Source organism: Pseudopipra pipra, chromosome 20 (assembly GCF_036250125.1).
Source record: "Pseudopipra pipra isolate bDixPip1 chromosome 20, bDixPip1.hap1, whole genome shotgun sequence".
Lineage (NCBI taxonomy): Eukaryota > Metazoa > Chordata > Aves > Passeriformes > Pipridae > Pseudopipra > Pseudopipra pipra.
In genome coordinates, this window is record NC_087568.1 from 11,738,181 (window position 1) to 11,749,621 (window position 11,441).

An 11,441-nucleotide genomic window follows, 5' to 3' on the forward strand; every position below is an offset into this window, starting at 1 on the left:
ATACTTGCACACACTCAGACACAACTGCAAACACACTCAGACACACTTAGACACACTCAGATACACTCAAGTACAGTCCTACACACCGAGACACACTCAGACACAGTCAGACACACTCAGACACACTCAAGCACACTCCCACACATCCAGACACACTCAGAAACATTTGCACAGATTCAGACACACACTCACACTCTCAGAAACACTCACACACTCTCAGACACACTCAGGCACACTCAGACACACTCGCACACACCCAGACACATTCGCACACACACAGATATTCTCAGACACACTCTCACAAAGCCAGACACACTTAGACACACTCAGACACACTCAGACACAATCGTATACACTCAGACACACCTGCAAACACTGACAAACAATCAGACTCATAAATATATGGTCAGGAACACTCACGGACACTGAGACACACTCGCACACACCCAGACGCACAGAGATACTCTCCGACACGCTCAGACACACTCAAGCACGCTCAGAAACACTCAGACACACTAGCACACATTCACACACACTCACGCACACTCAGAAACACTCAGACACATTCAGAAACACTCAGACACGCTCAGACACAGCCAGACACACTCAGAAACACTCAGACACACTCGCACATGGTCAGACACACCTGCAAACACACTCGCACACACCCTGACACACTCAGACACACTCACACAAACCCAGACACATTCTCTGACACAGTTAAACATACTCAGACACACTCAAGCACACTCGCACACACCCAGACACACTCAGATACACTCAAAAGTGCTCCGACACACTCAGGCACACTGAGAGACGCTCACACCCTCGCACACCCTCTGACACGGTCAGACACACTTGAACACACTCAGACACACTCAGACACACTTAGACACACCCAGACACATTCGCTCACACTCAGATACACTCAGACACGCTCCCACACAGGCAGACACACTTAAACACACTCAGACACACTCGCACACGATCAGACACAACTGCAAACACACTCCCACACAGCCAGACACACTCAGACACATTCGCACACACCTAGAAACACTCAGATACCCTCAGACATGCTCAGACACACTCATACAAACTCTCACACACTCAGACACACTTGAACACATTGAAATACACCCAGACACACTGAAACACACTTCAAAGCACTAAGACACACTCAGACACATTCGCACACACTCAGATACGCTCAGACACATTCAGACCCACTCGCACGCACTCAGACACTCTGGCACACTCAGACACACTCGCACACACCCAGACACATTCGCACACACACAGATATTCTCAGGCACATTCAGACACACTCTCGCAAAGCCAGACACACTTAGACACACTCAGACACATTCGCACACACGTAGAAACACTCAGATACCCTCAGACACTCTCAGACACACTCATACAAACTCTCACACACTCAGACACACTTGAACACATTGAAACACACCCAGACACACCGAAACACACTTGAAAGCACTAAGACACACTCAGACACATTCGCACACACTCAGATACGCTCAGACACATTCAGACCCACTCGCATGCACTCAGACACTCTGGCACACTCAGACACACTCAGGCACACCCAGACACATTCACACACATCCAGACACACTCAGAAACACTCGAACACACTCCCACACATTCCCACACACTCAGACACACTCAGACACACTCAGGCACACTCAGACACACTCAGACACACTTAGGCACACTGGCACACACCCAGACACATTCGCTCACACTCAGATATGCTCAGATACACTCAGACACACTCCCACACACCCAGATAAACTCAGAGACACTCAGGCACACTCAGACACACTCCGGCACACTCAGACACATCCGCACACACTTGCACACACTCTGACACACTCACACTCAGACACATTTGAACACACTCCGACACACTCAGACACTCACACACTAAGGCACACTCTCACACGCTCAGATGCACTAAGACACATTCAGACACACTCCCGCACATTCAAGCACACTTAGATGCACCTGCACACACTCAAACACACTGAGACACACCTGGAAACACTCAGGCACACTCAGACACATAAATACATGCTCAGACAAACTCAGACCTACTCAGAAAAACTCAGGCACACCCAGACACACTCACACACACTCACACACACTCACACACATTCAGACACACTTGTGCACACCCAGACACACTCAGACACACTCGCACACACTTACACACACTCACACACACTCACACACACTCACACACATTCAGACACACTTGTGCACACCCACACACACTCAGACACACTCACACACACTTACACACACACACACTCAGACACACTCAGGCACATACAGACACACTCAGACACACTCAGGCACACCCAGACACACTCACACACACTCACACACACTCAGACGCACTTGAACACACTCAGACACACTCAGACACACTCAAGCACACTCCCACACATCCAGACACACTCAGAAACATTTGCACAGATTCAGACACACTCTCACACACTCAGAAACACTCACACACTCTCAGACACACTCAGGCACACTCAGACACACTCGCACACACTCACACATATTCCAACACACTCAGACACACTTAGACACACTCAAAAACACTCAGACATACTTGCACACACTCAGACACAACTGCAAACACACTCAGACACACTTAGACACACTCAGATACACTCAAGTACAGTCCTACACACCGAGACACACTCAGACACAGTCAGACACACTCAGACACACTCAAGCACACTCCCACACATCCAGACACACTCAGAAACATTTGCACAGATTCAGACACACACTCACACTCTCAGAAACACTCACACACTCTCAGACACACTCAGGCACACTCAGACACACTCGCACACACCCAGACACATTCGCACACACACAGATATTCTCAGACACACTCTCACAAAGCCAGACACACTTAGACACACTCAGACACACTCAGACACAATCGTATACACTCAGACACACCTGCAAACACTGACAAACAATCAGACTCATAAATATATGGTCAGGAACACTCACGGACACTGAGACACACTCGCACACACCCAGACGCACAGAGATACTCTCCGACACGCTCAGACACACTCAAGCACGCTCAGAAACACTCAGACACACTAGCACACATTCACACACACTCACGCACACTCAGAAACACTCAGACACATTCAGAAACACTCAGACACGCTCAGACACAGCCAGACACACTCAGAAACACTCAGACACACTCGCACATGGTCAGACACACCTGCAAACACACTCGCACACACCCTGACACACTCAGACACACTCACACAAACCCAGACACATTCTCTGACACAGTTAAACATACTCAGACACACTCAAGCACACTCGCACACACCCAGACACACTCAGATACACTCAAAAGTGCTCCGACACACTCAGGCACACTGAGAGACGCTCACACCCTCGCACACCCTCTGACACGGTCAGACACACTTGAACACACTCAGACACACTCAGACACACTTAGACACACCCAGACACATTCGCTCACACTCAGATACACTCAGACACGCTCCCACACAGGCAGACACACTTAAACACACTCAGACACACTCGCACACGATCAGACACAACTGCAAACACACTCCCACACAGCCAGACACACTCAGACACATTCGCACACACCTAGAAACACTCAGATACCCTCAGACATGCTCAGACACACTCATACAAACTCTCACACACTCAGACACACTTGAACACATTGAAATACACCCAGACACACTGAAACACACTTCAAAGCACTAAGACACACTCAGACACATTCGCACACACTCAGATACGCTCAGACACATTCAGACCCACTCGCACGCACTCAGACACTCTGGCACACTCAGACACACTCGCACACACCCAGACACATTCGCACACACACAGATATTCTCAGGCACATTCAGACACACTCTCGCAAAGCCAGACACACTTAGACACACTCAGACACATTCGCACACACGTAGAAACACTCAGATACCCTCAGACACTCTCAGACACACTCATACAAACTCTCACACACTCAGACACACTTGAACACATTGAAACACACCCAGACACACCGAAACACACTTGAAAGCACTAAGACACACTCAGACACATTCGCACACACTCAGATACGCTCAGACACATTCAGACCCACTCGCATGCACTCAGACACTCTGGCACACTCAGACACACTCAGGCACACCCAGACACATTCACACACATCCAGACACACTCAGAAACACTCGAACACACTCCCACACATTCCCACACACTCAGACACACTCAGACACACTCAGGCACACTCAGACACACTCAGACACACTTAGGCACACTGGCACACACCCAGACACATTCGCTCACACTCAGATATGCTCAGATACACTCAGACACACTCCCACACACCCAGATAAACTCAGAGACACTCAGGCACACTCAGACACACTCCGGCACACTCAGACACATCCGCACACACTTGCACACACTCTGACACACTCACACTCAGACACATTTGAACACACTCCGACACACTCAGACACTCACACACTAAGGCACACTCTCACACGCTCAGATGCACTAAGACACATTCAGACACACTCCCGCACATTCAAGCACACTTAGATGCACCTGCACACACTCAAACACACTGAGACACACCTGGAAACACTCAGGCACACTCAGACACATAAATACATGCTCAGACAAACTCAGACCTACTCAGAAAAACTCAGGCACACCCAGACACACTCACACACACTCACACACACTCACACACATTCAGACACACTTGTGCACACCCAGACACACTCAGACACACTCGCACACACTTACACACACTCACACACACTCACACACACTCACACACATTCAGACACACTTGTGCACACCCACACACACTCAGACACACTCACACACACTTACACACACACACACACTCAGACACACTCAGGCACATACAGACACACTCAGACACACTCAGGCACACCCAGACACACTCACACACACTCACACACACTCAGACGCACTTGAACACACTCAGACACACTCCCACACACCCAGATACACTCAGACACACTCAGACACATGTTCTGGGTCATTTCTTGGGGTAATTTTGGGTCAGTTTCTGGTCATTTTTTGGGGTGCTTTGGCTGACTTTTGGGTCATGTTTTGGGGAGATTTGTGTGAGTTCTGGGTCACTTTCTGGGGTTATTTTTGGTCAGTTTCTGGTCATTTTTTGGGGAGATTTGTTTGAGTTCTGGGTCATTTTTTGGGGTAATTTTGGGTCAGTTTCTGGTCATTTTTTGTGGAGATTTGGGTGAGTTTTGGTTCATTTTTGTGGGTAATTTTGGGTCATTGTTGTGTCATTTTTGGGGGAGATTTTGGTGAGTTCTGGTCATTTTTTGGGGTAATTTTGGGTCATTTTCTGGTCATTTTTTTGGGGAGATTTGGGTGAATTTCTGGCCATTTTTTGGGGAGATTTGTGTGAGTTTTGGGACATTTTTGGTGGTAATTTTGGGTCAGTTTCTGGCCATTTTTTGGGGAGATTTGTGTGAATTTTGGGTCATTTTTTGGGGTAATTTTGGGTCAGTGTTGTGTCATTTTTTGTGGAGATTTGGGTGAGTTTTGGGTCATTTTTTGGGGAGATTTGGGTGAGTTTCTGGACCATTGTTTGGGATAATTTTTGGTCAGTTTCTGGTAAATTTTGGGGGAGATTTTGCTGAGTTTTGGGTCATTTTTTGGGGTAATTTTGGGTCAGTGTTGTGTCATTTTTTGGGGCGATTTTTTTTAGTTTCTGGTCATTTTTGGGGGTAATTTTGTGTCAGTTTCTGGTCATTTTTTGTGGAGATTTTGGGTCGGTGTTGTGTCATTTTTTGGGGAGATTTGTGTGAATTTCTGGTTATTTTTTTGGAGAGATTTGGGTCAGTTTCTGGTCATTTTTTTGGGGTGACTTGGCTGGCTTTTGGGTCATTTTTTGGGGAGATTTGGCTGAGTTGTGGGTCATTTTTGGGGGTAATTTTTGGTCTGTTTCTGGTCATTTCTTGGGGAGATTTGTTTGAGTTTCTGGTATTTTTTGGGGATAATTTTGGGTCATTTTCTGATAATTTTTGGAGGACATTTGGGTCAATTTCTGGTCATTTTTTGAGGAGTGAGTTTTGAGGGTGAGTTTTGGGTCATTTTTTGGGGAGATTTGGGTGAGTTCTGGGTCATTTTTTGGGGAGTTTTGGGTGAGTTCTGGTCATTTTTTGGGAGATTTGTGAGAGTTTCTGGTCATTTTTTGGGGAGATTTGGGTGAGTTCTGGGTCATTTTTGGGGGAGTTTTGCGTCAGTTTCTGGTCATTTTTTGGGGTGATTTGGGTGAGATTTTGGACTTTTTTTTGGGTGATTTGAGTGAGTGTCTGGTCATTTTTTGGGGTAATTTTGGGTCAGTATTGAGTCATTTTTTGGGGTAATTTTGGGTCAGTGTTGTGTCATTTTTTGGGGAGATTTGGGTGAGTTTTGGGTCATTTTTTGGGGAGATTTTGGTGAGTTTCTGGTCATTTTTTTGGGGAGATTTTGGTGAGTTCTGGGTCATTTTTGGGGTAATTTTGGGTCATTTTCTGGTCATTTTTTGGAGAGATTTGGGCCAGTTTCTGGTCATTTTTTGGGGAGATTTGTGTGAGTTTTGGGTCATTTTTTGGGGTAATTTTGTGTGAGTTTCTGGTCATTTTTTGGGGAGATTTAGGTGAATTTCTGGCCATTTTTTTGGGAGATTTGGTGAGTTTTGTGTCATTTTTGGGGGTAATTTTGGGTCAGTGTTGTGACTTTTTTTAGGGAGATTTGGGTGAGTTCTGGGTCATTTTTGGGAGTAATTTTGGGTCAGTGTTGTGTCATTTTTTGGAGAGATTTTGATGACTTTTGGGTCATTTTTTGGGATAATTTTGGTTCAGTTTTTGATAATTTTTGGGGAGATTTTTTTGAGTTTCTGGTCTTTTTTTTTGGTAATTTTGGGTTTGTTTTGGGTCATTTTTAGGGAGATTTCTTTGACTTTCTGCTCTTTTTTTGGGTGATTTGGATCATTTTCCGGTCATTTTTTAGGGAGATTTGTTTGAGTTTCTGGTCATTTTGGGGGGAGATTTTGGTGAGTTCTGGGTCTTTTTTGGGGGTAATTTTGGGTCAGTTTCTGGTCATTTTTTGGGGAGATTTGTGTGAATTTCTGGTCACATTTTGAGGTCATTTTTTTGAGTTTTGGGTCATTTTTAGGGGGTAATTTTGGGTTAGTGTCGTGTCATTTTTTGGGGAGATTTGGGTGAGTCCTGGGTCATTGTTTGGGGTAATTTTGGGTCAGTTTCTGGTCATTTTTCTGGGAGATTTGTGTGAAATTCTGGTCATTTTTGGGGAAGATTTGGGACAGTTTTTGGTCATTTTTTTGGGTGATTTGGGTGAGTTTCTGGTCATTTTTTGGGGAGATTTGTATGAATCTCCTGTGCTGTGGGGTTCGTTCCTTTTTTCGAGGGCGGCAACAGGAGTGGCGCTACAGGGCGGGACGGGCGGGAGTGGCCGGGTGATGGCGGGGAAACCGCAGCGGCGCCCGGGGGCTACTTCTTTCTGGCTTCCCGACTGGCTTTGCAGACATTTGCCACCTTCAGAGGAGGCACAAATCCCCGCGGAGCTGAGCAAGGGGTGCGGGGATTGCAGCAAACTGGGGCGGGGCTGTGACTCTCAGACACAGTTGAGCACACTCAAACACACTCAGACACACTCAAGTACACTCCCACACATCCAGACCCACTCAGAAACATTTGCACACTTTCAGACACACTCTCACACACTCAGAAACACTCACACACTCAGAAACACTCAGGTACACTCAGACACACCTGCAAACACTGACAAACAATCAGACCCATAAATACATGCTCAGGCACACTCACGCACACTGTGACAAAATCGTACAAACCCAGACACACTCAGATACACTCTGACACGCTCAGACACAACTGCAAACACACTTACACACTCAGACACACTTAGACACACTCGCAAACACCCAGAAACATTCGCTCACACTCAGACACACTCAGGCACACTCAGACACACTCCACACAGTCAGACACACTTGAGCACACTCAAACACACTCATACACATGCAGGCACACCGGCACACAGCCAGACACACTCAGACACACTCCAACACCCTCAGAAACACTCGCACACTCTCAGACACAATTGCAAAACACCTAAAATAGAGGTGGTGAACCAGCAAATCTGCAGAAGGTTGACGGGCACACAGAGGCACAGCAAAAATGTTAAGTCTCTTTCCAATCTCTCTCACCTCTGTAAATTCTGAGGCTTCATCAATCCCCGAGCTCCTCACTCCCTGAAAGCCTACGATTCTTCTCCTGCAAATAGGGAACCCAGAATATGTTGCCAGCATGGGGAAACATGGAAGTCTTGCCAGAGGCAGTCTGCAGGCAGAAAGGGGCGCATTATTAAAGGTAGTGAGATTAGAGCTTGGTAGGCCTGGGGCAGCTTTGAAAGGATTTCCTGATTTTCTTTAGAAAAGGAGAAATATATTACTGCAGAGACAGGCAAGATATCTTGTGGTGGCAGCATGTGGATGAGCGGGATAGGGAAGTTAAAACGGAGAGCCGAGAGAGAGAAGGGGGTGTGAGCTTTGTCTTCTTTCTCTCCTCATTTCCTTACATAAAAAAATCGTCTGGAATGAACACATGCAGGACAGCAAGTACGAGATCCATTCAGTGGTATTCCCCCACTGGGCTTAAAAGGCTGTTGAATGTTTTCTGGGAGGAAGAAGAAGGATCCATATATGAAAAACCGGACGGTATAGAGGAGGTGGCCCAGGCAGAAAGTGAGGACATGATAGACAATGTACATGCTGAGTCCAACCTACCTGTTTGCTGAGAGGTTCAGTAATCACCATCCCGTCCCGAGAGAAGAGAGCTGCCAGAAACGACACTCCTGGGGGAAAAAAGGAAGCAACAGAGCAGAAAGATTAACTGTTCTTTCAGTACCTGAAGTGCTCTCTTTGGGTTTCTCCCTCCCCCAGCAGCAGCCCCTGTGCCTCCCTCAGATGATGGTATTCTGAGCATTGCCTGGCTCTGGGACTTAACACACGCACAGGGACTGTTCCCAGTCAGCTCGCAGTGCTCTCCTCCTCTCCTCAGATGCAATGGCCTGCTCTGCTGCACACCCACTGCTGGGCTTTTGGGAACTCCGGGCTTCTACTCTGCTGCCCCTTTCACATCTTCCCGTGCTGTTCTCAGCTCCCTGGGCTGCTAGCAACTTCCTCGGGGAACACGTGTTTCCTCCTCCCCTGTGGCTTCTCCTCTGTGCTTCTTCATCTGCCTGGGAGGAATACCTCTCTCCCAACTCCCCAGGAAAGGGAGCTGCCCTGCTGGGCAGCAGACCAGGGTCTCTGGCTGTTCCTTTCTCTGTTGGGAAAATGCAGATTGCGAGAGAGGAACATGGCTCAAACATGACTCCTGGATATCCTAATCCCAACGGTGGCAAGGACAGCATATTCCCTAGGGAATGTGCTGAGGGATGAGCAGGGAACAGGATAAAGACCCTCACGCACACCGAGGGAGCACACGGGTCAAACACCAGAGTGCTGCCTGGGAGTGCCATGGCCCAACCATCTGAAAGAGCAGTTGAAAGTCTGGAGTTTGGCAGATGGAGACCCTTTTTCTCAGCCCCTTCTCGAGATGAACTCCAGAGCTCTCCCAGGCACCCATAACAACACAGGAAACTTATGCTTTCGCAGTCTTCTCGGGGGGAAGACCAGCAACAAGCTCAACCTCCCTATGCAAGTTTGCTCCTATCATGGTTCTGCCCTCTTAGATATCAGAGTAGAGATGACAAATTTAGAAGAAATTGAGGATTCTGCATTTGTACTTATAGGATAATGAAGGATGGTCCTGCAACCATCCTTCCTGGGCCAAGGGTCACATGGCTGGGGGGTCTCTCCTTTCTTACTGCTTTTGTCTTGGTCTGGCTTGGTTGTCCCTCATTCCGTCCTACTGTCTGCCTTCATAGCTTCTTCAGCATACGTCCGAGATTTACTGTTCAGATCGTTGACAGGTGATGCTCCAAGTCTTGCGGACACACTGATGGTGTCTTTTCCATACACAATGCAAGTATAGGACACTCCTTCTATCCAAAGAGAAAGATCTTCTTGAACCAGAGAACCGCGGTGCCTTCCTGGAGTGGACCACAGCATCTAGGTGACGATGCCTCAGGAGAAGATAGGGACACACATAACAACTGACTGCAGGATGCCCAGATCTGCGCTGCCCTGTGCTATGTACCTCACTTGGCACTCAGGCACCCTATCAGAAGCCTATGCTCTGTGTAGGACTGAAACGCCTTTTTTTCATAGGGACGCTACACTGCTCTGCTGTAAAACTAAATAACCGAATTGTGTATTTCCAAGAAAATTCCCTGAAAGTTCCAAAGACGAATGTGTCAATCAGTCCTCTTCCGCCAGGGCGCAGGAATAGAGAGCCGCGACCCGTTACCTGGCCAGAGAGCCAGAGGAAAGTGCAAGGACCACCTCCCGACACAGACTGCTGCCCCACTGGCTCGCGCAGCTCTCTGGACCCTTTAGCAGCGCGTGTCAGGAACTCGGGGCTGTGACCCGGGAGCTGCCGTTAGATATGCAAAAAATCCGCGATTCTTATGTTTGCGTGTGAGCACTTGATGGTGATTTCACTGCCCTCGGTTGTCTCTGCCAATGGGTCATGCTGCACTTGTCTTCTGCCTGCAGACACTGGCGGGGAGAAAAAGAAGGAAACCCCTTTGAGGTGTTTTTTACTGTTGTTTACTTTTCAGAAAAAAGGGCACGGTTGAAAATTCCTCCCAGAGCAAAGGGGTCAGGACAGAAAGCTCTTACTGACATGGAGTACCCAGGCTGGCCCACCAAATGCACCACAGAGGTAAAGGTTGCAGGCTTGCTTGGCTGGGGAAAAGGGCTCTTGGCTTTATAGAGTGCCAGCTGCCACTCCCACTGCCCAAATGGCGAAGGGTTGAAGACTCCTACCAGAGTAAGGGGACCAGGACAGAAAGCTCTTGCTGCCATAGAGTACCCAGGCTGTCATACCAAATGCACCAGAGAGCCAAAGGTTGCAGGCTTGCTTGGCTGGGGAATAGGGCTTCTTTCTTTATAGAGCTCCAGCTGCCAGTCCCACTGCCAAAATATCGTACGGTGGAAGATTCCTCCCAGAGCAAAGGGGCCAGGACAGAAAGCTCTTGCTGCCATGGAGTACCAAGGCTGGCCCACCAAATGCACCAGAGAGGGAAAGGTTGCAGGTTTGCTTGGCTGGGTAGAAAAACCTAACCCTAACACTAACCCTAACCCTAACACTAACCCTAACCCTGACTAACCCTAACGCTAACCCTAA

The 11,441-nt window shown here is 47.9% G+C and overlaps 1 long non-coding RNA gene across 6 annotated transcripts; it reads left to right on the plus strand.

Annotated features, from left to right (window-relative positions):
* Nucleotides 1-5,132: 5,132 nt before the first annotated feature.
* On the plus strand, nt 5,133-7,485 carry LOC135425241 (uncharacterized). Of its 6 annotated transcripts, none has more exons than XR_010435523.1 (4): nt 5,133-5,893; nt 6,431-6,503; nt 6,603-6,902; nt 7,165-7,271. It is a non-coding gene; the product is annotated as an uncharacterized LOC135425241 (long non-coding RNA). The 6 variants fall into 6 exon arrangements; XR_010435521.1 differs by having other exon boundaries at nt 5,133-5,630; nt 5,663-5,893; nt 6,431-6,902; XR_010435520.1 differs by having other exon boundaries at nt 5,133-5,396; nt 5,429-5,893; nt 6,431-6,902.
* Nucleotides 7,486-11,441: the final 3,956 nt, after the last annotated feature.